Raw genomic sequence first — 27,013 nt, forward strand, 5'->3', positions numbered from 1 at the left:
GGCAACTGCCCGACATGCTCAAAGATCTTCAGCAGGAGAGTTATGCCCAGGCTCACAAGGCTCTGTAGATGAACAAGAAGCTAAAACTAGTAGAAGGCTTGGCCGATGAAGACACCTGAGAGATAGAAGAAGCCAACCAGATTCGCTTGCGTGCAATATCAGCTATCCAAGCATTGCTGAATCTGTAAATCTTTTCATCGGCAATAAGCTTCACCGGTCCTTCTAAAAACACTAATATTTTGTCCAACCGATAGGATTGTACTTTTTAAAATACTTTCATCGGTCCTTCATCGACCCAGATACTAGGGTAGAACTTTTTTAAATACTTTCCATTTAATGCCCTAGGAATTCGACTTCTTTGAGAGTTTCTAGAATGTATGCATTGCCAGGAGCAGATCGACTTATCTGATAAGGACCTTCCCAATTAGGAGACCATTTTCCAAATTTTGAACATTTAGTCCCAATCGGCAGAACTAACTTCCAAACTAAATCCCCATCGGTAAACTCCTTAGCTTTCACCTTTCTATCATACCACCTAGCTACTCTCTTTTTATTCTCCTCTATGCTAACCAAAGCTTTCAACCGATACCCTACTAGATCTTCTAACTCATCTTTCTTCAGAGTAACATAATCATCAGCAGCTAATTGATCTTGAGAAAATATCCACCTAGAGCCAGCTTTGATTTCCCAAGGTAACACAGCATCGTGCCTATATACCAACTGATAAGGCGGCACTTTAGTTGCACCATGACACGCCATCCGATACAACCACAGGGCTTCATTTAACACTGTAGGCCATCGTTTAGGGTTTTCTTCAATCTTTCGCTTGATGAGCTTAATGATCCCTTTGTTAGAAGCTTCGGCTTGCCCATTAGCTTGAGCATAATAAGGAGACGAATTCAACACCTCAGTCCCCAAACCGATTGCAAATTCATCAAACTCTCCTGATGTAAACATAGTACCCTGATCGGTAGTGATTGTGTGAGGAATACCAAATCAGTAAACAATATGCTCCTTAACAAAATCAATCATGTTAGTCGATGTCACCTTCTTCAAAGGAATAGCTTCAACCCATTTAGTAAAATAAACAATAGCGACAAGAATAAACTTATGTCCCTTGCTTGATGGTATAAAAAACTGACTGATGAGATCAATAGCCCATCCTCGAAACGGCCAAGGCCTGATAATAGGATTCATAGCCAATGCGGGTGCTCTCTGAATATTACCAAACTTCTGACATCCTTGACACCCTTTGAAATATTTGAAACAATCCTCAAGAATGGTCGGCCAATAATATCCATTCCTTCTAATCATCCACTTCATTTTAAAAGCCGATTGGTGTGCTCCACATACCCCCTCATGAATTTCACCCATCAAACATTTTGATTCATCATCACCAAGACATCTAAGTAAAATTCCATCTATAGTACGATTATATAGCTCATCATCAAGAAGTACATACTTGGCGGCTTGAAATCTAACACGCCTCTCAACTTTCTTAGATGGATTTCTTAGGTAATCAATGATTTCCTTTCTCCAATCGTCGACATCGATTACCAATAAAAACACCTCCAGGATAGGTTGATACCTCGAAGCATGTTGAGCTAACCAATTTGCTTCTTCATTGTGTAATCGGGGAATATGTTCCGAATGGAAATCTTTAAATTCCTTCAACAGCTGTAAACACCTTGCATAATATGATACTAAAATTTCACTTCAGCATTCATAAACTCCAAACAACTGATTTATAACAAGCATAAAATCACCAAAGATTTCAACTGCATCGGCACGAATTTCTCTTAATAACTCCAACCCTTTTACCAAAGCTTGGTACTCAGCCTTATTGTTTGTCGATGTAGCAACAATCGGCAATGAAAATTCATACTTCTTTCCTCGAGGAGAAATTAACACTATACCGATACCTACTCCTTGATAACATGTAGATCTATCAAAGAAAAGTGTCCAAGGAGCAACCTCCAAAGAACCTACCGAACTGCAATGTTGGGTAACAAAATTGGCCATAATCTGCCTTTTACTGCTTTAGCCGATTCATAACATAGGTCCAACTCTGATAATGCCAGTATCCATTTACCGATTCTACCACTCAAAATTGGCATCGATAACATGTATTTGACTACATCATCCTTGCATATGATAGTACATTCGGTCGATAGCAAATAATGCCTCAACTTAATACAAGAAAAGTACAAATATATGCATAACTTTTCAATGGCTGAATATCTTATCTCGGCATCCACCAATCTCCTACTTAAATAATAAATCACACGTTCTTTCCCTTCAAATTATTGAATGAGAGCTAAACCGGTAACCGTATCATTGGTTGATAAATACAATCAGAAGAGCTTCCCGTGTTGAGGTGGAACCAATACAGGAGGATTTACTAAGTATTTCTTAATTTCATCCAAGGCCAGCTGTTGCTCTTTTCCCCACACAAATTCCTAGTCAGCTTTTAATTTAAATAAAGGACTGAAAGCCTTATTCTTACCCGATAGGTTGGATATAAACCGCTTGATAAAATTAATCTTACCGATCAAGGATTGAAGTTCAGTTTTACCGGCAGGGGCAACTATCTTGTTGATTGCATCAATAGACCTCCTACTAACTTCAATCCCTCTCAAATGCACCATGAAACCCAGAAACTGACCCGCTGATACGCCAAATGTACATTTATTGGGATTCATCTTCAGACCGTGTTTCCTTATACATTCAAGTATTTTTCACAAATCGGCTAGATGCTTCATGAAATCCCCAGACTTAATGTAACATCCCAAAAATTCACATTCAAAAATCACTCGCATTAAAAATTATTTTAAAAATATATTTCAAAAACTATAAATCATTTGAGCTCTATAGTATCTCCATCCAATTCCTTTTCATGCATCCTAGTTATCCATCTTCAAATATATCCAGCACAACATGGCATCAGCATCACATGTCCGCTACTCATCTCTCTCGCTCGCTCGCTTTGACTGATACCCGGCAACAGTGCGTGTGTCGACCCCACCACCATTAGCGCTGCAGCACACTCGTGCCCGCCCCCCCTCGCCGAGCGCACTCGCTCGCACGCGCACCACGACATGAGGGCCCCACCTTTTGCCTTTTTCCCGCTCCTCTTTTGCTATACAAAAACATAGCAAGTCGCAACGCACAACTGGGCACCATCCATATTTTTCGCGCACAAATAATAGCAAGTACCAGCAAGCTTACATGAAAGAAAGCATAGCAGTGCACACACACATGAATATATCTCGTGCATGCACGCAGGACATGCCACCGTCCATTTGCATGCACCTGCATGCAAGGACACGGTGATTAGGCACCGTCTATTTGCATGCACCGTGCATGCAAATGAGACATTGTCCTTTGCATGCAAATTAGGCACCATCCACCGTCATGTCATCCTGTGTAGTCATGCACTATAGTAGCAATTCTATTGGCATGAAGCTGAGCACCAGAGGCATAATCTCACTCCTCTGGCCTATAAAAATCCAACCTCGGGTGCTCACTCTCAACACCTGGAGCAGCACGTTCATTCACTCGCTCACTCGCTCTCACTTCGCGTATACCGTATACGGCCATACGCACAAGCCGAGCTCGACTGTCATTGCAAGCCGAGGTGAGCAGCTCATGAGCATCTCCTTGTTCTTCTCTGTCTTTCTGTAGTATTTTTTCTGTATCTCTCCTTGTATTTATCTGTACCGATTTACTGTCATGAACTCTACAAATTGAACCATGACATACAAAAGAGCTCTAATGATCCCTGCTAATTTCTCTCTTCCCAAGCCTGTGTGGGCCATAAGCATTAATTTCACCAAATAGCACATGCATGCAACATGCACTACCAGCCAAAAATCATCTCGTGAAGCATGCATTCCTTAATCATCGTTAGCCTTTTTCACATGATTAAATTCCAGCCATTTCACAAATGCCATATGCTAACTCTGATTTCAATAATTCTTTTTCCTAAATTCATCTAGAATCATGATCTACCTCTCATATTAATTTTATGATTTTTAGAGCTCATTTGAATTTATGTGATTATTTATCTGTGTCGGTCGTCGCGTATTTTAGCTGACGGAGTGAACGAGCCGGAGAACGAGAACGTTGGAGACGAGTACCGCGAGTTTGATGCCGAGGACCCAGGCTGTCAGCAGGAGTTTGCCGAGAACGCCGAAAGAGGTAAGTCCAACCGATTCCCTTTGATGCATATTGATCCTATTTTTAAACACAACCCGTAGAAGCCGTTTTAAATATTGCATGTATGATATATGTATAAGGTATTTTCGCTGCTTAGTTAAAACCTGTTGAATAACCATCCTTGAATTGATATTATCTGGTAATTGTCTTATTCGAATCTAGGAACAAATAATATGCTATGAAAGAAATATTATTATTCAGTATGCTTAGGACTTGTTACTCATCCTGGATACTCATCACTACATTTTCTTAAATATAATGATTTTAAAAGCAAAACTGTGTGTGTGGTGAAAATAAATTGTAGGTATTGTGAAAGGGGTAATAAACAAGTTATAGATGTGATCACTATAGAGATGGGGCGGATGGGATCCCTGTTGGGGGATGCCTTGGTGTTGTGGCTTATACCTTGCGGGGTTAAGCGTGAAGATATCCGCCTTGTCTCGATTAAGGACTGAGTTGATGATTCATTTTGCCTAACTCATTTGTCGTACAACCACTCGTCCTGTATGGAAAAAGCTTAGTCTAAATCCCTCTAGTTAGGATGGCAATCACCTATAGGCAGGTGTGCAATAGGACACTAAGAGATGTATGTAAAACGGCGGAAAAATATGAGATATAAAGAGCTTTGTGAATTATTATGGTATCATCAGATGTGGCCTTAGCATTTCCGTGGTGAGCGCCATTACTTAGCTATGGAGGGTAATGACTTTGATGGATCTATGCTTGCACGACGGTGTAAGTTATGGTATCCTACATGTGAGAAAAGTGTACAACCTTTATAGAGTGTAAATCTATGTGGATAGCCATGTCTGCGGACTCGGACGGGTTATGGTTTGATTTCAACAACTAGATGGGTTGGGATGAGTGAAAACATGAGAGCGAGTGTGATTTTAGAAATAAATGGTTGACTGCCATTGTGTTGTGGGAACAAGGGTTCAACAACACTTAAAAACTGTGATCAAACCCCCATTTTCAGAAATACTATCATATGTGGAAAAAGAGGTCTTTTACAACGGTATTTGTGAGATGAAACCTTGCATGTGTAAAAAGATAGCTTTATGCAAATAAAACTAAGCCTCATCCTTGATTTATCCATATGCATATATATTGTTATCCCCTTTCGTAGGGTAAGGTTGGATTTCTTGAGTACTTTGGACTCACCCTTGTTTTATTAAATAGAGGAAGATCCAGACTTCGATCCTGAAGTGGTGTTCGAGTAAGGTCGTGTCTACACCCAACTAAGCCTATGGCATTGGGACTTGTCAGATGTTCGGTTGTGATATCGTTTGTTTCTGGGTCCTTTGGACCTATGTTGTATTTTGGTGTCTTATTATTATAACGTGCCTTCATTGTCCACGCTTATTGAGACTACTACGCTGAAACTTATCTGATGTAATAAATATGTTACTATCCTCCTAGGACTAGTATTGTATCACATTTGAGTTCCTGGATTACCAGGGGCGCTTCACGTGGTATCAAAGCCGTAGTTGGCTGTAGGATGCGACCTTAAGCTTTTCTAGACCAGTATTTTACTAAATAAAAGTATTTTACAAAAGTTCTTACCCTCTTCTCCTCTATTTTTTTAAAAAAAATATTTACTCTCATCTATTTCTCTCAGATGGGAGAAGGTGTTTGGACCAGCAGTTACTGTCTAAGTGTAGAAGGCTTTCCCAAGCTCTTGTATGCTACCATGCAGAAACTTGGAATTAAGGATCGCACAAAATATGAAGGTAGAGAATATGAAGAGCATGAGACCGAGCGGTGTGAAGTTACCGTCTATATTGGGAAAAGTGAGGACTTCCCTAATATAGCTGAAGCTTGGAGCATGACTGTAAACGAGTTTTGGTTTGCAGATACATATCAAGCCATCGCTCGTAAAGCCTTGAGGTACCTATGCCAGATCTACAAGAAGCCCATCACCCGTACACCCATGAGGTTCTTTCCACCCGATGAAAAGACCGACCAGTTTGGAGGACCCGCATGGAGCCCTTGCAAGGATGTTACTCACCTGAAGATGACCCAACTGTGGTATTCATGACCACATACCTACTTGCTCTAGATCAGCAATATGATGAGCAGGCCTCATAGTTAAGGAAGTGCATCCATCGTGCGGAGGAAGCCCATGTCATAATTAGAAAGCTCCATGTGCAGCTTGCGGAAGCTCAGGCCCAAGCAGCTGCAGCCGAGAGTCATGAAACAACCATTGCTGAAGTCTTAAAGGCAGCTGAAGACCGCCATGCTCAGGAGTTGAACGATGCCTACCTTATCCCTAGGATCAAAAGAAGGATGTTAGCAGTGGAAGACAAGAGCCCATAATCCTAAAAGGAATCCCAATCATGTCCCTAAAAACCAAATGAAAGATGGACATAGAAGGGCCATCAGCTCCCCCACCCAGAGAAACCTCTCATGAAGCTTTGGAGTTGGAGTCTGTCGACGAAAGCTAGTCGGTAGTCTACCTTGTTGTATACCCACGGTAGTAGTTTATCGGCAAACAGGTGCGCAAGCTATGAACTTGACGGTGATGCAAGACACAGACAAGGTTTTTATCCAGGTTCAGCCGCCGTGTGGGCGTAATACCTACATCCTACGTCTGATTGTATTGCTGTGGGTTATGTTGAGTTGAGATGATATATCTATGGGGGGTCCCTTGCCTCTCTTCATATAGTCCAGAGGGCAGGGTTACAGATCTAGAAACTAATCCTAGTCGGTTACAATTGCCATAGATAGCATGATATCAATTCCTATTCTAACCGACTAGAATCCTACTTGGTCTCCACGTCTTGTTTCCTTGCGCGAGACTCCGGGTAGTTGGATCAAGCCCCGAGTCCTCCCCGTGATGGACCAAGTCTCCTGGTCCAAGTCTAGCCGTAAGGGTATAGGGGTTTATACCCCCACAGCTAGTCCCCGAGCACCATGTATTGTGATGTAACACGTCGTCTTGAGCTTCTTCGACCAGTGAGGCTAGACGTCTTCGATAAGCAGGAAAGTCACCCACACAGTTGCATCGCCTTCCATCTTAAAATTTCTACATCGTACCGATGTAGTCCCCGAGCTTGCTGGAAGGCGAAGTATGAGCCTTGTATCAAGGTCTAAAAAATTAAAATTATCTAGTCCAATTCATATGTAACTGAGAAAAGCAGTCCCCAAGTTGTGGTCGGAGAGTGATCGAAGCAAGTCCTGAGCACGACGCAGGGAGTGATTGATGAGTCTCCGAGCACGATCGGTAGTCAGCACAGTCCCCGAGCACGACATAGAGACTGATCGACCAGTGCCGGAGCATGGTTGGGAACGTAAACGTGTTCGGTGGTCAGCACAGTCCCTGAGCACGGCGTAGAGACTGGTAGACAAGTCCCCGAGCGTGGTTGGGAACGTAAACGTGATCGGTGGTCGGCACAGTCTTTTAGCACAACGTAGAGACTAGTCGACAAGTCCCCAAGCGTGGTTGGGAACGTAAACGTGCACGGTGGTCAGAGCAGTCCCCGAGCACAGTGTAGGGAATAGTCGACGAGTTCCCGAGCGTAGCTTGTTGACTGGGCCAAACTCCTGAAAAATAAATATAGGGAATAGGTAGTACATGATGTATAAATAAACTCTAGATAAAAAAATCAGCACTGACACAAGTTTTCCATTTTTGTTATAAAATTAGCACGAGTAGTTAATTCATCCTAGAGATTGTACCAGCTCTGGTCTAGCCAACAATCAGCACAAGGTGCGGAACCTTGGCACGCGTAGAATTGCCAGCCTCGCCAGAGAGCTACTACCGACCACCTGGAACGCAGTGAACGGATCTCATGCTCGTGTAGGGAGGAGTCGGAGACAATGCTAGCTCTGGAAAATTGTGTAGGAGAAAAAACTAGTCGACTAACCAAAAAGTTATTTTAAAGGATAATAAAAAATATTATGCCAAAAATAAATAAAATACTAGAAGTGTACTTATCTTTGGACGAAAGTCTAGTCGGTGGCAACAAAATTGTTTGGTCCTCGAGCTTTTCGACTTGTCACGATGGTGGTCCCTGTTGTCGAAGCGCCGTTCTTTGCGGCAATTATTATTGGACTGGTGGTCAGAGCAAGTAGGCTAAACAATTTGGTTGATAGCCCGAGCAGGTCAGTGTTGTCGAACTGCCTCCCTTTGTAGCAGGGAAGCGGGTGACACATTGTCGGCGTGGTCGGAAACGTTGCTGGAGTAGTCTGAGTCGTAGCCAGCGTGATTGGAGCCGCGACCGACGTCGATGAAGAAGTGATTGGCGCAGATCGGATCTACGCCTCCTCCATGGTCATGGTGGTGAAGCTGTTGAAGCTGACGGTGAACGTGAAGTCGCCCGTCATGGCTGCGAGGTCGGCGATGATGGCCATTTTGTTCGTCAGGAGAGCTGTACGCACACCCCCTACCTGGCGCGCCACTGTCGACGAAAGCTAGTCGGCAGTCTACCTTGGGGTATACCCACGGTAGTAGTTTATCGGCAGATAGGTGCACAAGCTACGAACTTGACGGTGACACAAGACACGAACAAGGTTTTTATCTAGGTTCGGCCGCCGTGTGGGCGTAATACCTACGTCCTGCGTCTGATTGTATTGCTGTGGATTATGTTATATAGTCCAGAGGGCAGGGTTGACCCACCTCTTAGTCCAAAGGAAGAACCACAGATGCCAGAAGCATGATCCACCTCAACACCAAGGGAATGAAGTCATTCCGTTCGAAGAAGTGGAAGATTAGTATCACCTAATTCCTCCTTTTTGTATTGGGGCACTTCTGTTCAACCCCCAAAGTAGATGAATCCTATTATAGTACGCTTATTTCCTCCATTACTACATTGTAAACCGCCGTCTTATTCAAAATATATATTTGTGCTTGTTGGTTGTGCTAAATAATTGAGTGCTCTATGTTGTTCCCTTACGGGATAGCAAGTCTTAAAACTTGCACCATTTTGATCTAACCCTTATCTAATGCTTTCTCATCTTAACCAACAGATGCCTCCCAAACTAGATACTCGCTCTCAACCAAGTGGTCGTGCAGCTAGTAGACAAAGCCAAAATCCAAATGGAAGTCAAGCCAATGCAAATGTTGATGGTATTCATGAAGATGAAGTGAGTCAGACTAGGAACCATGATGAAGGAGGTGACTTGCCCCCTCCTCCAGCAATTGACTTAGCACAAGTCATGGCAATTTATACTCGCCTTCTAGAGACCTTGGCTCAAGGCATGAACCGCCCTAGGAACAACCGTGGAGCCAGAGTCCAAGACAAGATGAATGAGTTCATGAGGCTTAAGCCACCCACCTTTACTGGATCTGACAACCCCATGGAAGCAGATGATTGGCTTAAGGTCATTGAAAGGAAGTTGGGCACAATCCACTGCGATGAAAGGGATAGAGTTCTGCTAGCATCTCATCAGCTAACTGGAATTGCCCTTTCTTGGTGGGAAGCCTATAGTGGAGCTGTGGACAATGCCAACACGATCACATGGGAAGAATTTGTGGATGAATTCCGTCGGTACCACATTCATGATGGAATCATGAAGCTGACGGCTGATGAATTTCGCAAATTGAAGCAAGGAAACAAAACTCTAAGTGAGTACATCTTCTAATTCACTGAATTGTCTTGCTATGCCCCAGAATTGGTCAACACTGATGCCAAGAAGCAGACAAAGTTCATAGAAGGATTGACCTATGAGCTCAGAAACCTCATGACCCCACAGATCTATCCAGACATCAACACCTTGGTGAACTGGACCATTCTGACTGATGTGCCCAAGACTGAAAAAAGGAAAGAAAACAAGCGCAAGTTTCTGGAGCGTAAGGTTCAAGATGGTGCTAGATCCTAGAGGCTGAAAACCTTTAGCCAACCAAGCCAGCGGACTCAAGCCCCAATGCAGTTTCGCTCTCCTGCCAGTGCCTCTAGTAACCAAATGCAATCATCGTATCAGCCCAAGACAACCTATCAGAATCAAGCTTATGGCAAGACTGAATTGAACAGCACTGGTTAAGTCACAAACAATGTCAGAACTTGCTTTAATTGCCATGAGACTGGACACTACATTGCCAACTGTCCCTACAAGAACAACCCACCAGCAGTATCCACTCAGTCCCACACTGTTAATGGACCAAGAACTACAGTGTCTGGAGTCAACCGTGGTTTCCCTCACAACAATAGCAACACCAACAATAATAGCCAGATGATGAAGCAACCTCAATGATCCTATGGTAGAGCACGTGTCAACCATATTCATGCTCAGGATGCTCAGACTGCTTCAGGAATGGTACTTGGTGAGTTCTTAGTCGATTCAGTACTTGCAGCAGTATTATTTGATTCTGGAGCATCACATTCATTCATATCATCAAGTTTTGTTGAGAAGCATCAAATACCCACAGTACTACTAAAGTTACCCCTAATAAGCCGAACACTTGGGTCTGACATCAAATGTCATCGAGGTTGTTCAAATGTAAGGATCGTTCTAAGTGGGGTAGTTTTCTTAGCAGACTTAGTAGTGCTCAAGTCCAAAGGAATAGATGTTATCCTTGGAATGGATTTGTTAACCAGACACAATGGAATTATTAGTCGTGCAACCAAGGAAGTATCATTAGTTAACCATGAAGGGATTAAAGTGAAATGCCAACCCCGAGGGTCTAAAGTTAACCCAATGGTCTTCAACTTGGATGCAAGGACCATAGAGGAAGTACCAATAGTGCAAGAATACCCTGATGTATTCCCTGAGGAACTACCTAGAATGCCACCAGACAGGGTTATAGAGTTCATCACTGATCTTATCCCCGGGACTGCCCCCATAGCCAAGAGACCTTACAGAATGGCTCCAGCGAAGTTAGCTGAACTGAAAGAGCAAATAAGAGAATTGCAGCAGAAAGGTTATATTAGACCTAGTTCTTCACCATGGGGAGCCCCAGTCTTGTTTGTGAAGAAGAAAGATGGAAGTATGAGGATGTGTGTGGATTATTGGTCCCTAAATGAAGTCACCATCAAGAATAAGTATCCCCTGCCAAGGATAGATGACCTTTTTGATCAGCTTAAAGGAGCCAAGTGTTTCTCTAAGATTGATTTGAGATCAGGTTATCACCAGCTCAAGATCAAGAGTAGTGATGTCCCCAAGATAGCCTTTGTAACCAGATATGGACAATATGAGTTTACAGTGATGTCTTTTGGATTAACCAATGCCCTGCCTATTTCATGAACCACATGAATAAGGTATTCATGGAATAGTTAGATAAGTTTATTGTAGTCTTCATTGATGACATACTTATATACTCAAAGAGTGCTGAAGAACATGGGCAACACTTGAGAGTAGTTGGAAAAGCTAAGAAGACACAAGTTGTATGCTAAATTCAGCAAGTGTGAATTTTGGCTTGAGAAGGTTGTATTTCTAGGCCATATCTTGATAGCTGAAGGAGTTGCAGTTGACCTTGAGAAAGTTGAAGCTGTCTCCCATTGGCAGCAACCCACCAATGTGAGTGAGGTTAGAAGTTTTCTTGGATTAGCTGGATATTATCGAAGGTTTATAGAAGGATTTTCCAAGATAGCCAGACCCATGACAGAGCTTCTTAGGAAGGATAAGAAATTCACTTGGACAGAATCATGTGAGAAGAGTTTCCAAGAGTTGAAGAAGAGACTAACAACAGCACTATGGTTAACTTTTCTAGACATTCACCATGATTTCGTCATATACTGTGATGCCTCAAGACAAAGTTTAGGATGTGTTCTCATGCAAGGAGGAAAAGTGGTTGCTTATGCATCCCGTCAGCTTAGACCTCATGAGCAAAATTACCCTACCCATGATTTGGAGTTAGTAGCTATAGTACATGCTCTCAAGATTTGGAGACACTACCTCATTGGAAACATGTGTGAAATCTACACTGATCACAAGAGTTGAAGTATATCTTCACACAGTCACACTTGAACCTAAGGCAAAGAAGATGGTTGGCATTAATCAAGGACTACAGTGTCACAGAACCGACCAAATTATAAGAGTTCAAGTGTAGAAACGATCGACTAGCAATCAAGTTTCCAAACATGAGCCCATATAATCCCGGTAGTGAACTGAAATCACGAAGGACTTCAAACCAACTTGCAACAAACCAAGATCGTAATAGTTCAACATAACACAGCGAATGTTACAAATTCATTCATTGCCGTCGAAGCGGCACCACATCGGAGTTACTTAGTTATTACAACACATGTTTGTAGTAGCGGAAGCAAAATAGTTTACACACTCATTCCAAAGTTCATTTCACTAGTTCTTGTTACTGCCAGAGTCTCATGCCATCCATTTAAAAGCAACAGGTACGAAGTAGTTAGAGAACCGCGCCCAACGGTTTAGTCCTCATCCCCAGCGGGATGAAGACAGGTCTTGCAGAAGCCATCATAAAAGATATCATCTGCAACAGGTGGGAATAAACCCCGAGTACGAGGATGTACTCAGCTAGACTTACCCGTCTAGTCAAAACATAAAAGACACCAAGGATCATGCAAGTCTGAGTATAAAGTGTAGCTGGCTTGACTCAACATTTGCCAAAAGCTTAAGTGGAGACTATACAATTGTAAAAGCATCATATTAATCATCATTAACCTGCCACTAGATTAGCACCTATACTAAACACATCTCTTGGTTAATACAAGCACTAATAACCATATCAAGTTCATCATATGTTCTTACTTGCTATCATCATTATCACGAACTATTGTTCTTTAGTGGATGCTACGTTTGCCGCTGCTCTGTCAAGTTCTCACTATCCGGGAGAGACGGCGATTCGAATCGATTCCTATCCAGCTGGAGGGTTATTCCTAGCACTCACCCAAGCATCCCCCGTCGGAGAGCAAGCAGGTCACCTTTGGTACGACTTAGGAATCACGGCTCCGATCAGCACCGCACTCCCAGGGCTACCACTCTGCCAGAGAGGTTACGAATTTTAACTCACCTGCCTTTGGTCTTACGCCAATGGTCCCCCGCACACCGCACTTCCTCCGGTAGTGCGCACTTTATACTTGCCGGTCTTCCGGCCTGAGTCATACTACTAGGCTTCGTGGTCGGAACGAGTTATCCGGCCAACTAAGTGTTAGGCATGCGTTCAACATGACAAGAGGACGTACAACGATCGGTCCTTAGCTGCCACAGACGGAGTTACTACAACCTTGCAAAACTCTGCCCGGCTTAAGTCAATTTAAACCGGTTCCTTCCACGATAGCACATATAGACAATCGTGATCCGACACAACCCTATCTCGCGCAGGTAACAGGATATCACCCGACTTCTACCGATTAAAGCATGGCGAAGCTGCTACTCCATCCTAACCCTACAACCAGGTGGTGGTAAGATATCTAGACAAGGATTGAGTAAAATGCAGCAAGGGTTTCATCGAAACTCCTATACGTAATGCATCAATAGAGATAACATAATCAAGTAAGCTTTCGAAAATAAAGTGGGAGACTTAAGATGCTCCGGGGCTTGCCTTTCACGAACGATGCAGGCTCGTGATTCGGGCACTCAATCTCCTCTTCGGGCTCCTCGTGTCAGGCTTGCTGGACCTCCGCCTCCGGATTGATATCCTGGCCTTCGGGATACACCTAGGGCTCGAATGAAGCTGTCGCGTCCGGTGGACCTATTGCATGCATGATAAGTAAGAATGGGTGCATACTAGATGGGGATGAATGCTTGAAAATGTAATTAGAACTTCACTGGACACTCATTTACTGAGTAAAGTTCCAAGATAACCTCACAAAGAATAACTAATTAACTTAGCAAGACCTAGCAGTTAAACTATAAGCAGAAATCCTTTCATAACAGAGCAGGTCAAGAAATAAATCATAACTAGAGCTATACAGATCCAACAAACATGAATCAGGACATTCTGGATTATGAAATTGTCTACATTTCATCTTTAGACATCATAACAAGATTCACAAGCTAAACAAGACATTTAAACAAAGTTCCAGGTTCTGTCCGAGAAAAACAGAGAACACCTATTTCTGGAACCCAACTTAGAATAGCTATAACTTTTAAACCATTGGACCAATTTATCCCAAAATTAAACCACAGCTAGTTCATAAAGTTTACAACAACTTTGATTTAGACAAGTCTTCCAGAAAACCAAGTTATCATTAAGCAAAGGTTAGATTACTCCCTTGCTGTCTAGAACAGCTTTTAACCCTTTAATTAATTATTTGATGACATAACCAAAACACATTTAGTGGCAACCAAATGAATTATAAACACCAGCATACCATAAGATTACCAGAACAACATATGTTAAACCCCAAAACATTTAACAACAATGCATTTATTAATTTAATTCTACAAAGGGACATAATAACAAGATACTAGCAAAAGTGCTCAGAAAAAATCTACAAAATTTATACAAGCACAAACATAGCATCTTGACATCACAGTAAATTTTTTAGAGCAATTGCGCATGCCAATTTTAAGATAAGCATTTAACATGTGACAAGGTCCTTATTTCATAAATTAAGAAACATGGTTTAGATAGTGTCAAACAACAGATTTCAGATTATTTACATGTTAGTGTTACCATAACCAAGTTTGACACCAAAAGTAGAACACCAACATAAGCACCAATTAATTATTATGATTTAAGTAAGACAACAAGCCATATCACAAACATAAATTACATATCACAGGTACCATACTCCAAAAATCATGAAATAATTATCATAGCATTCACATACCACTCAGAGCATAGCATAAAAATTTCATAGAAAAAGGAGTAGTAAATCAACAAATATGAATTTATACTTAAATAATCAAGATTAAATTATGATAATTATTTTTCCCGAAAAACATGGTACATTTTATATTTTTAATAAAAACTAGCCATCTCAAGGAACTTCACAAAATTTGTTTCACAATTTTTGGATCTCAGAAACAGAAGTTACGATTTTTGCAAAAAAGCCAAAAATCTAGATTTGAATAAAAGAAAGGTGAAGACCGTTGAGTCACTGACAGCGGGTCCCGCGCTTCAGCGACCCAGAGAACAGAGGACACCTTCGTCGGCGAATGCTCGCCGACGGTGAGCTTCTCCGGCGGATCCAAGGGCACCAACGTGCTCCTGGAGTGATTCCGCATCGATGGAGGTAGGTGGCACTAGGGTTATAGTGACGGAGAGGGGTCGCCGTCGGCCATGGCGGCATGGCGGAGCTACCCCGGCTTACGCCGGCCATCTCCGACCGGTAGAGCGTCGGGAAAGAGCGGTTTAAGCCTAATGGCTCCGGTGAGCCTGCTTGCCTGCTCACGTGCGAGGTGCTCGTCGACGGTGAGCACGGCGGTGCGGCGGCCGTGTTACCGCACGACGGTGGTGCCACAGCCAGAATGGCGTGACGTGAACCGACACCAAGACCTAAGCAAACCTTAATGCGACTGAGAGGGCAGAAAGGAGGCGAGAACGAAGCAGCGGCGAGGTTCGCCGGAATCGGAGTCGCGACGGCCGTGAACCCGACGATGACGAACTCGCGAAATGTCGCTCACCTCGGGGAGATCTCGTCCAACCGAGGGGTGGAAAAGATGGAGGAGCTTGAGGCGGACTTGGAGACGCTTGGAGGTGAGGCGAGACGCAGAGGCGAGGGCGCAAGGAGCTCGCGAAGCTCGGGGCGGCAATGGCGATGGCGCTATCGTCGACGGAGTCGCGAGAGAGAGAGCAAGGAAGAGAGTGGACGGGCGCTGGGTGAGTGCGGGGTGTCGTGGCGTCCATGACGACGCCGTCAACCTGATGAGCGGGGCCAACGCCGGCATATGGGCGCCAAATGGCAGCCAGGTGTCGCGCTGGGCGACCACGACGGCGAGCTCGGCTCTGAATCAGACCACGCGATCACCGACTGACAGAGCTACTTCGACGATGATTATCTTCCAAACCAAGGCGAGTTAGGAGATGGGGTAGTTGACAAAGTTGAAGTACTAGCCGAGTTCTACAACATTGTCAACTAGGGAAAAAGCCAGATCGGCTTGGATTGAAAGATGTGAGGCTACCAAAATCGATCGAGCAAACTGGTGTCGTCTAGACTTAGCCAAATTTGGCTAAGTGCAAAAACAGCACCCCAAAACTGCCTTGCAAGTAATTTTTGAGCAAGATGTGATCATTTTCATGAGATGTCCATAAAACAAATTTTGTTCCTTATAAAAGTTTCTACAACTTTGCTGTAGAAAGTTTTGACATGTAAACATTTTATGAAACACATTTTAAAAGCTCAAGCAAAAGAGGTTTCTAGGGCCTATACATAGAAGTATGACTTAAGTGGTTATTTTGGAGAAGTGATCAACATGAACATTGTTTCTAAGGTTGAGTTAAGCATAGATAAAATAATTACCAAGGCTTAACACACAAGCATGAGCATGGTTCACAAAAACACAAGCATAGGAAGCATGATTAAACAAGTCAAAGCACACTTAAGCATAAAATGACATGGCTCAAGGTAGATGATGATCATGACATGCTTGAGTAGATGATGATCCTCATGTTATGCATGTCATTGATGCAACCATAACACTGGGGTGTTACAGCCCTCCCCCCTTACAAAAATCTCGTCCCGAGATTTGGAAGCTTACTGATTTTCGAAGAAGGTTTTATAAACTTCTTTTAGATAGTCCTCCGTTTCCCAAGTGGCATCTTCCTCCCCGTGGTTTCTCCACAATATCTTGTAGAATTTAACCACTCCATTACGTGTCACCCATTCCTTGCGGTCAAGAACCGCTACATGTTTTTCTTCATACACCAAGTCAGAGTTCAACTTTATGTCCCGAACTTCCACTCGTTCTTCCGGAACACGAAGGCATTTCTTTAATTGTGATACGTGAAAGACAGGAAAAATAGCTCGAAGCTCAACTGGTAGTTGAACTTTGTATGCCATGTTCCCTTTTCTCTCGAGAATCCGATAAGGCCCCACATAACGAGGTGCAAGCTTTCGCTTGACTCCGAATCTTTGTACGCCTTTCATCGGAGACACCTTGATATACACATGGTCACCGACTGCAAACTCAATCGGCTTCCTTCTCTTATCAGCATAACTTTTCTGACGAGCTTGAGCAGCTTCCAGATGTTGCTGGATGGTACGGACTTGCCGCTCCGCTGCATTCACGAAATCGATGCCATAATACCTTCGCTCCCCGGGTTCCACCCAATTAAACGGGGTTCGACATTTTCGACCATACAGGGCTTCAAATGGAGCCATCTTGATGCTCTCCAGATAACTGTTATTGTAAGAGAACTCAGCTAATAGCAGCCACTTTACCCAAGAACCCTTTGAAGAGAGAGCACATGCCCTCAATATGTCTTCTAGGATTTGGTTAACACATTCAGTTTGGCTGGCCATTTGGGGTGATAAGCAGAACTACAAACCAAGTGAGTACCAATCTGCTCATGAAGACACTCCCAAAAACGGGTAGTGAACTATGGTCCACGATCTGATATGATAGTTCGAGGCACACCATACTGACAAACAATGTGCTCGAAATACAATTCTGCATATTGATGTGGACGATAGTCGGTTCGAACTGGAATAAAACGAGCAACCTTGGTCAAACGGTCTACAATTACCCAGATAGAGTCGTAACCCTTAACAAAAGTTGGGAGCCCAACGATAAAATCCATGCTGACTTCTTCCCATTTCCAACCAGGAATTGACAAGGGTTGAAGTAAGCCTGCTTTCATGTGAACCTCCTTCACACGACAACAGTTGTCACAACGAGCAACAAAAGCAGCAATCTCCTTTTTCATCTTCGTCCACCAAAACAGAGGTTTCAGATCCTCATACATCTTGCTACTACCAGGATGGATAGACAACTTGGATGAATGAGCTTCAGATAAGATCTGATTTCGCAGCTCACAGTCTTTTGGGACCACAAATCGATCTTTGAACCATAGGATTCCGTTCTCGTCGACCCGAAAATGCTTGGTTTCTCCTTCTTTCATTTTCCTTTTTATATGGTAGATGCCTACATTGGTTTGCTGCAATTCGATGACTCGATTGCGAAGATTATTCTCCAGATAAATCTGGTTGAGCACAAGTGGGTGCATAAGATGTGATAACAATGGATCTTCCACCTGAACTGAATGACAGTGCGCTTTCCGACTTAAGGCATCCGCAACCACGTTTGCCTTGCCCGGATGGTAGTGCACTTGGAGATTATAATCTTTAATCAACTCAAGCCACCTTCGCTGCCGCATGTTCAATTCAGGTTGAGTGAAGATGTACTTGATACTCTTATGGTCAGTGTAAATATTGCACAGATTACCCAGCAAATAGTGCCTCTAGATTTTCAAGGCATGGACAACTGCAGCCAATTCTAAGTCATGAGTAGGGGAATTGACCTCATGCTTTCGAAGTTGGCGTGAGGCATATGCGATAACGCGACCTTTTTGCATCAACACGCAGCCCAAACCAATACCCGACGCGTCACAAAAGACATCAAAAGGATTTTCGATATCGGGTTGAGCTAGGACAGGAGCTGATGTTAGCAATGTCCTCAACTTGTGGAATGCCTCTTCACATTTAGGCGTCCACACAAACTTCTCATCCTTCTAAACTAGACGAGTCATAGGCTTGGATATTTTTGAGAATTCTGGAATGAATCAACGATAATACCCAGCCAGACCGAGAAAACTCCGAACCTCGTGCACCGAAGTTGGAACCTTCCAATCCAGCACTTCTTGCACTTTAGCCGGATCCACTGAGATACCTTCTTCAGATAAGACATGGCCCAAGAAAGGTACTTTCTTCAGCCAAAACTCGCATTTGCTGAACTTAGCATAAAGCTGATGCTCACGCAAGCATGACAACACTACACGCAGATGCTCTGCATGCTCTTCTTCATTGCGAGAATATACCAAGATATCATCAATGAAGACCACCACGAACTTGTCCAATTCGGGCATAAACACCGAATTCATGTGATACATGAAGTGAGCAGGTGCATTTGTGAGACCGAAGGACATGACGAGATACTCATACAACACACACTACAAGAAATCTGTCATCTTTTGACATTTAACATTAGTCATAATACATAGAAAATAAGTCACAAGTTGTCATTTGTGACAACAAGTTGACAAAAATTGAAATGTCAAAAGATGACTGTCTTTAATGACCACTTATGACTTTTAGTGGGCAAAGTCATAGCATTATGACTTTGATTTTGAAAGTCACGAACACTTATGACAACTGATTTAAAGTCATAAGTTTCTTGAAGCTCGCCACATAATTATATATAATTTTAATTTCATATTAACCAGATTTCATGCTTAATAAATATCCATAATAGGTCACGTTATTCATCAACCACATACATATGTAAACCATAGCTGCCCACAACACTCATCAACCATATAAGATAAGTTTTCTCAAGTTTTCAATCAAGCCAACATTACCAAGTCTGCTTGCACAATTCATGACAAGTCACCTTTATACAAGGAACAACACACATACAATCTAGCTAAGTCAAATGGCAGGCACAGGTCATATGTTGGCGTGCACAATCTAACTAGCTAGATTCACTACAAAATGCCTCATCTCCATCTTATCAAAAGCAAAATGTCATATGTTTCCTTCCTCCAAGGCCTCCCTCAACCTGTAACATCAAGATGGCATAGAAAAAATTTTAGCAAGAAAATGAATACACATGTATCTATATTTGTGTATCCCTGAAAACAGCTAGCTGAAAATTCGACTAGCAAAATGATTTGCATACAATACACCACAATTTGCATACTAATTGTTCCTATTTTTTGCATTCACTGACAATTGCAGTTTATTTACTCAAAAAATTAGAATCCATAGCAAATTTTCTAAGGATCAATCTACGTTTCATGTAAGACATCAAGCAGATTTCAATATGAAATAAAAAAATATATCATAAGCAACGACTAGGGAAACAGAAACCTACCAATTCAAACAAGTAGAGCTGCTGCCAAGAGCACATTCAAATGCCTTCCCAAGGTGTCCAATTACACGTAGAGCAGCTGCAATTACAATATGATGATGTCAGACTTGGCTGGTATATATCAACAAGTTCAGACCATGAGCAACAGGCCGTGAGCAACAGGTCATGAGCAACAAGCATCAGACTTTTCACAAGCCTGAGATTTTTCACAACAAAACTGAAATGTGGTCATTTCTCACAAGCATCAGACTTAAGATAGAAAATAATTGAGGTCACAACAATGTATAATTGATAAAAAAAATGAAACATACATCTAGCAACTGAAAACTTTGCATCTAGTAACTGAAAACTTTGCATCTAGTAACTGAAAACTTTGCATCTAGTAACTGAAAACTTTGCATCTAGCAACTGAAAACTTTGCATCTAGTAACTGAAAACTTTGCATCTAGTAACTGAAAACTTTGCATCTTGTAACTGAAAACTTTGCATCTTAATGATTTGCATATAATACACCACAATTGAAATATACAGACAATGAGACTGATGTTACTAATGCATTACATCTCATAACTATAACTTGGTGCACGAGTGGGCTAGGTCAGACAGACCCCGGAGCCTCTGCGCCAGAGCCCGGAGTTTCCACGCTGGCTAGATGAGATGACAGTTAATCCCGGAGTGGGCTAGGTCAGTATAATCTCATGTTAATTCCAGCCTCAGGAACCCCTAAAACTGATGACAGTATCTGATAGAAAGCACAAGATCCAGGCCAAGACCAGCCAGCAGAAAACGGATCTTAACTAGTGCCGTGCACTCGGCAGCTAAAAACCATGCCAAAACCACTAGTAGTGAAATTTGATGCACGCAGATAGATTATCAAGTACACAAAAATTCAGTTTGAGGCAGGAACTGAAAACGACAGTTTCAGAAAAAGCTCAGGTTACCTCTTGGTGGGCTTGTTGGCTTCCGGCGCCTCTGCTTCCTAGGAGCCATCTCGGGCCAGGGACCTGGACGCACGCTGGCTCGTGGCCAAGTTGAAGACGAGTCGCTCTCTCCGTATCAGCCAGGGCCCAAGCACCAACACTAGCGCATCGCCGTCACAACCATGCCGGATCTGAGGAAGAGAGTTGAGTGAGGGAGAGGGAGTAAGTAAGTTAGGGTTACTGGGCGGCTGAGAGAGGGATGGAGACGGCCTTGTCCCCGGCGGTGGTAGTGCGGGCCTGGAGGCAGCGCTCATGCGAGGTGGCCCACATCCTCCAGGTACTTGTGCAGGCCCTTGCACCTCCAACCGCCGCCACCGTCGACTTCAGTCCGGCAGCCATGCCATGGAAGCAGCGAGCCCGTTGCCTGCGGCATGGAGGCTACGACCCCAGTGACCACAAGAGTGGCAGGGACCGCAGCCCAGCATCTCCCGACGGCACCTCCAGATCTCGTCCACGGCTACGGGTAGGGAGAGGTTTGTTGATAAGTGGAGTGGCCCGGGCGGCGCTACCACTGGAGAAGAGCGGGAGAGAAGAAAATAGGCGGCGGCGGCGGCTGGTGATGGGGAGAGTTGAGAAAGGATGAGGGATAGGGTTCGAGCTGGAAGTGGAACCCTATTTTACACTTCGTTGCCACATAGATAGCCGTTCGATCATAAATGAATGGCCAGAATGTTATGGGCCACATACGGTAATGGGCCGATTTTATGGTTTAGGCCCAGTTCATTGCTTATTATTATATATATTATTGTATATTACTATATAAAAAGTAGTGTACTAAAACAATTTGGGATACCAAATGATCTGAAATGAAAATTTGAGAAACATGAAAGTTGTAGAACTCATCAAGATCTACAACTTTGATGTTGACCATATCTTCATTTGAGAAAATTTGAACCTTTGAAATTTGAAATTTTCAAAAACAACGAGTTCGAACAAAAATATGAGACCCAAAATGATTTCAATATAAAAAGTGATGAATACCAAAGTTGCTCAATTAATCAATATCTACAACTTTTATTTTAGGTCATATTGTCATTTGACAAAATTTAAACCTTTGAAATTTGAAATTTCTCAAAAACAACGAGTTCGAACCAAAATTTGAGATGCAAAATGACTTCAACATGAAAAGTGATGAATACCAAAGTTTCTCAACTCATCAGTATCTACAACTTTTATTTTGACCATTTCTTCATTTGACAAAATCTTTGTATACATTGTTCACTAATTTTACACATGTATCATATAGTTTATTAAACCACATAAGTGATGTGTCACATTTGTGAACAATGTTATTACCACTTTATCATATGAAGAAATGACCAATACAAAAGTTGTAGATCTTGATGAGTTATTCAACTTTGGTATTCATCACTTTTCCTCATTCGATAATTTGGGGTACCAAAATCGTGTTTGAAGTTGTCTCTTTTTCTAAAATTCAAAATTTGAATTTCTCAATATTTGAATATGTAAAGATTGACAAAAAAAACTCAATAAATTGATAGAGAATGATTTTAGAAAATTTTAGAAAAAAAATCATCTCATTTGGAGTTAGTATGCGGGAGAAAAACTAGTTACAAATTTTATCCGCAGATTAAAAAGAGAAATCACACTATTCACTATGATCATGCACTGATCATCTAGAATAGTGTGATTTTTCTTTTTAATCTATGTATAAATTTTGTAACTAGTTTTTCTCCTTCATACTAACTCCAATTGTGATGATATTTTTCTCTAAAATTTTGTAAAATCAAGATATACAACTTTGGTGTTGACCATTTCTTCATTTAACAAAATTTGAACATTTAAAATTTGAATTTTTCAAAAATGATAAGTTCAAACCAAAATTTGAGACCCAAAATGATTTCAACTAAAAAAGTGATGAATACCAAAGTTGTTCAACTCATCAAGATCTACAACTTCAATGTTGATCATTTCTTAATTTGACAAAATATGAACCTTTGAAATTTAAAATTTTTCAAAAACAATGAGTTCAAACTAAAATTTAAGACCCAAAATGATTTCAAATAAAAAAGTGATGAATACCAAAGTTGTTCAAATCATCAAAATATACAACTTTTATTTAGGCCATATTGTCATTTGACACATTTAAGGCTTTGAAATTTGAAATTTTTGAAAAATGATGAGTTTAAACCAAAATTAGAGACCCAAAATGACTTCAACATAAAAAGTGATGAATACCAAAGTTGCTCAAATCATCAAGATCTACAACTTTGTTGTTGACCATTTCTTAATTTGATAAAATTTGAATGTTTGAAATTTGAAATTTTCAAAAATGACAAGTTTGAACCAAAATTTGAGACCCAAAATGATTTCAACATAAAAAGTGATGAATACCAAAGTTGTTCAACTCATCAAGATCTACAAATTTTATGTTGACCATTTCTTCATTTAACAAAATTTAAATATTTGAAATTTTGAAAAAGGACAAGTTCAAACTGAAATTTAAGAACCAGAATGATTTCAAAATAAAGAGTGGCGCAACTGCTGACATTGGGCACCACTTAGACTTGTTCTATTCCACCATTGGCGATTTTGTTCCTTGGAAATTATACAAATGTATGAATAAATTAGTAAAAACTACAACATTAAACCAAAACAACATTGTAGCTCAGTTGGCAAGGACACAACTTAAAGTGTTGGTGTCCCAGGTTCAAACCCTCATATTGCACCATTTTTTATTTTTCTGACTTATTTCAAATTGGGCCAGCTGGTTATAAATTGGGCCAGCGTACAGCTAGGCTGAAGTTCTTCCAATATACCATTTTCGAATTGGTCCAGTTGGTTATAAATTGGGCCACCTCAGATTGTAATGCACAAAAAAATTCAATAAAATATTTTATGACTTATCATATTTGTCACAATATACCATTTTCTATATGACAATAGCAAATTGGTTGTTATGACATGAGAAATAAAGTCACAAAATGTTATTCTACTAGCACTAAGACATTTTTTATGACAAAAATTAACCAAAGTCACTAAGTCTAGCTGTCTTCACAAAAAAAGTCATAAATTGGTCAAAGTTGTGACTATTTTGTCCAATGTCATGGGAAAAAAGTCATAAGATGACTGATTTCTTGTAGTGACATACCTCGTCGAGAAAGTTGTCTTAGGTACTCTTCAGGACGGATCTTGATCTGATGGTACCCAGATCGCAAATCAATCTTGGAGAATTCCTTGGCTTTAGACAACTGATCAAACAGGATACCAATGCAAGGAAGAGTGTATTTATTCTTGATGGTCACCGCATTCAGAGGACGATAGTCCACACACATGCGCGAGGACTGATCTTTCTTCTTCACAAAGATAGCCGGACAACCCCAAGGAGAAGAACTAGGACGGATAAGACTCTTCTATAACAACTCATTCAACTGGGTCTTAAGCTCAGCTAGCTCATTTGGTGGCATTCTATATGGTCTTCTAGAGATAGGAGCGGTACCTGGGATCAATTTAATTTTGAACTCCACATCCCGATCAGGAGGAAGCCCGGGCAAATCATTAGGGAATACATCTAGGAACTCTCACATGACCGGAATATCCTTGATGGCCCTAGATGTAACTGCATTCATCGTGCTATGGATATGAATATCTCGAGGAAGTTGCACTAAGAACGCCTCTTTGGTATTCGGGTCTCTCAAAATCACTACGCGAGTGGTGGTGTCGATAAGAACTCTGTTGCCACTCATCCACTTCATACCCAAAATTACATCTATACCCACACCAGGTAGAACAACCAGATCAGCAAGAAACTGACGGTCTCCTATTTCCAGAGTTGCCCCCAAAACCACTTGATTGGTAGAAATATCATTTCCAGTAGCCCTAATGCAATAACTGCCCTTATCAAGTGTAATCGCCTTGAGATTATGCTTAGACACAAAGTCTGAACTCACAAAAGAATGCGATGCTCCTGAATCAAAAAGCACAAGTGCATCACATTGATTGACCAGAAACTTACCAGGCGTGACTACCTCACCAGCACGGATTGCTTCCATAGTTGTGTAATGAACACGCCCCTGGCGGATGTTCCCTTGGTTGCCCTTCTTTGGCAGGTAAGGACAGTTGCTTTGCCAGTGCCCGGTCTGATTACAGTTCCAGCACGGACGGTTGGCAGGTGGTCTTGGCATAGCTGGGACCCGTGTTGCCCCTAGGAGGAGCAATAGAGTAGCCCTTGCGGAATCCCGTCTTCGTCTGATTCTTCTTCGCTGAAGGGCGATACCGCTGGTTAGGAGTTGGAGCACGATACTGGGGCCTAGCTTCCACTGGAGCCTTGGACTGAGATGCCCCTGCCCCGACTTCAAAAGCCCTCTTGTGAGTCTTTGTTGCAGTGTACACAGTGTCATAGTTCTCTTGGGTGAGAGCATCACTGACAAACTCATTGAAAGTCGTACACTTAGTGCGGCCCATAGTCTTCAGCAACTTGGGGCCAAGACCCCGCTTGAAGCTAGCAATCTTCTTCGCCTCCGTGTTCACAAACTCCAGAGTATCCCTATACAGATGATTGAAAGCATGCAAATACTCCTTCAGAATTTTGTTGCCCTGAGTTAACTGCATGAACTCAGTGTCCTTCATCTCCATAACACCAGGAGGTATGAAATGCCCCTTGAAAGCTTCACCGAAAAGATTCCAGTCAAGCACAATATTGTCTAGGAGAGCCTCCCGATACTGATTCCACCAAATGCCTGCCGGTCCCTGCAGTTGGTGAGCTGCATACTCAACCTTCAAACCCTCGGTCAGCCGAAGCAAGCAGAACTTTTGTTCCACCGTGTTCGCCACTCCTCGGCTTGAAGGGGTTCTTCAGCCTCTCTGAAAAATGGGGGCTTAGTATCCATGAAATCCTTGAAGCTACTGTACTGATTGGGTGCTGGCCCATCCTGTGCATTCCGACCACCCTGATTTGCCATCCGATTGATGGTTTCAGCAAGCATCCTCTGATTTTCCACCATAATTTGCATCAGCTTAGTGGGATTTGGTGGTGGAGGAGGGGGTGGATTCATGTTCGCACACTGCTCCGCACCTCGAGTGCCACGAGACATCTGTAAAGACACAGTTAGTGAGCATTGATGATGACAAGATTTGCCGTAGAAGAACTTATATTCATGCCTGAAAGTATTCGAAAGAATGACTTTACAAAAAAGGCACAATAATTCAATTCCACAAATGCTGATGAAGGGATCAAGGATATGTCTACTACTGCATTGGTTACTGTGACTAGTGGTGAAGCTACAGCTTGGGATATTGAAAATGAATTCAGATTGAAAGCTGGTTCAAACTCAACATGGAGGTGGTATGCTAAGAAAGTAGGGGAAGGTAGATACCAAATGAGATTTCCTAATGCTCAGACTATAGAGGATTTAGATTATTTCACTGAGATGAGACTGAGGTCTAAACCTGATGTGGTGATCAAAATTGAGAAATGGAATCCTGCTACTGGCTCAAAGGGAGCCCTTGATGTAGCTTGGTTCAGGATAACTAATATTCCTCCTGAGAAAAGATCCTTCTCCAATGTCTGCATGGTGGCATCTTAGGTGGGTCTGCCCTTGGAAGTGGACAGGGATAGTCTGAAAAAAATGATTATGTCAGGGTAAAAATTGGATGCAGAGACGTTTCTAAAGTGCCTGCTTCGGTGGATGGATTACTAGACTTCAATTTCTATGATTATTTCTTTCAGAGAGAAGTTCCCCAAGAAGGTTTCACCAACCCTACTGGCACACAGTGGATCAGACAAGATAGGGATCAGGCCAAAGATGGAATCCCCTCTCCAAAGAAAAAGAAATTGACTAATGATAAAGTTAGTGGTCACCATTTGGAAGCTGGTACTAGCAATAAAGGCAGTGATGGGAAAGGTAGACAAAAAACTGGTGACTGCACTCACCAACAAGAGAAACAATAGCAACTTTCAGATGACA

The sequence above is a fragment of the Sorghum bicolor genome, chromosome 9, assembly GCF_000003195.3.
Source record: "Sorghum bicolor cultivar BTx623 chromosome 9, Sorghum_bicolor_NCBIv3, whole genome shotgun sequence".
Classification (NCBI taxonomy): domain Eukaryota; kingdom Viridiplantae; phylum Streptophyta; class Magnoliopsida; order Poales; family Poaceae; genus Sorghum; species Sorghum bicolor.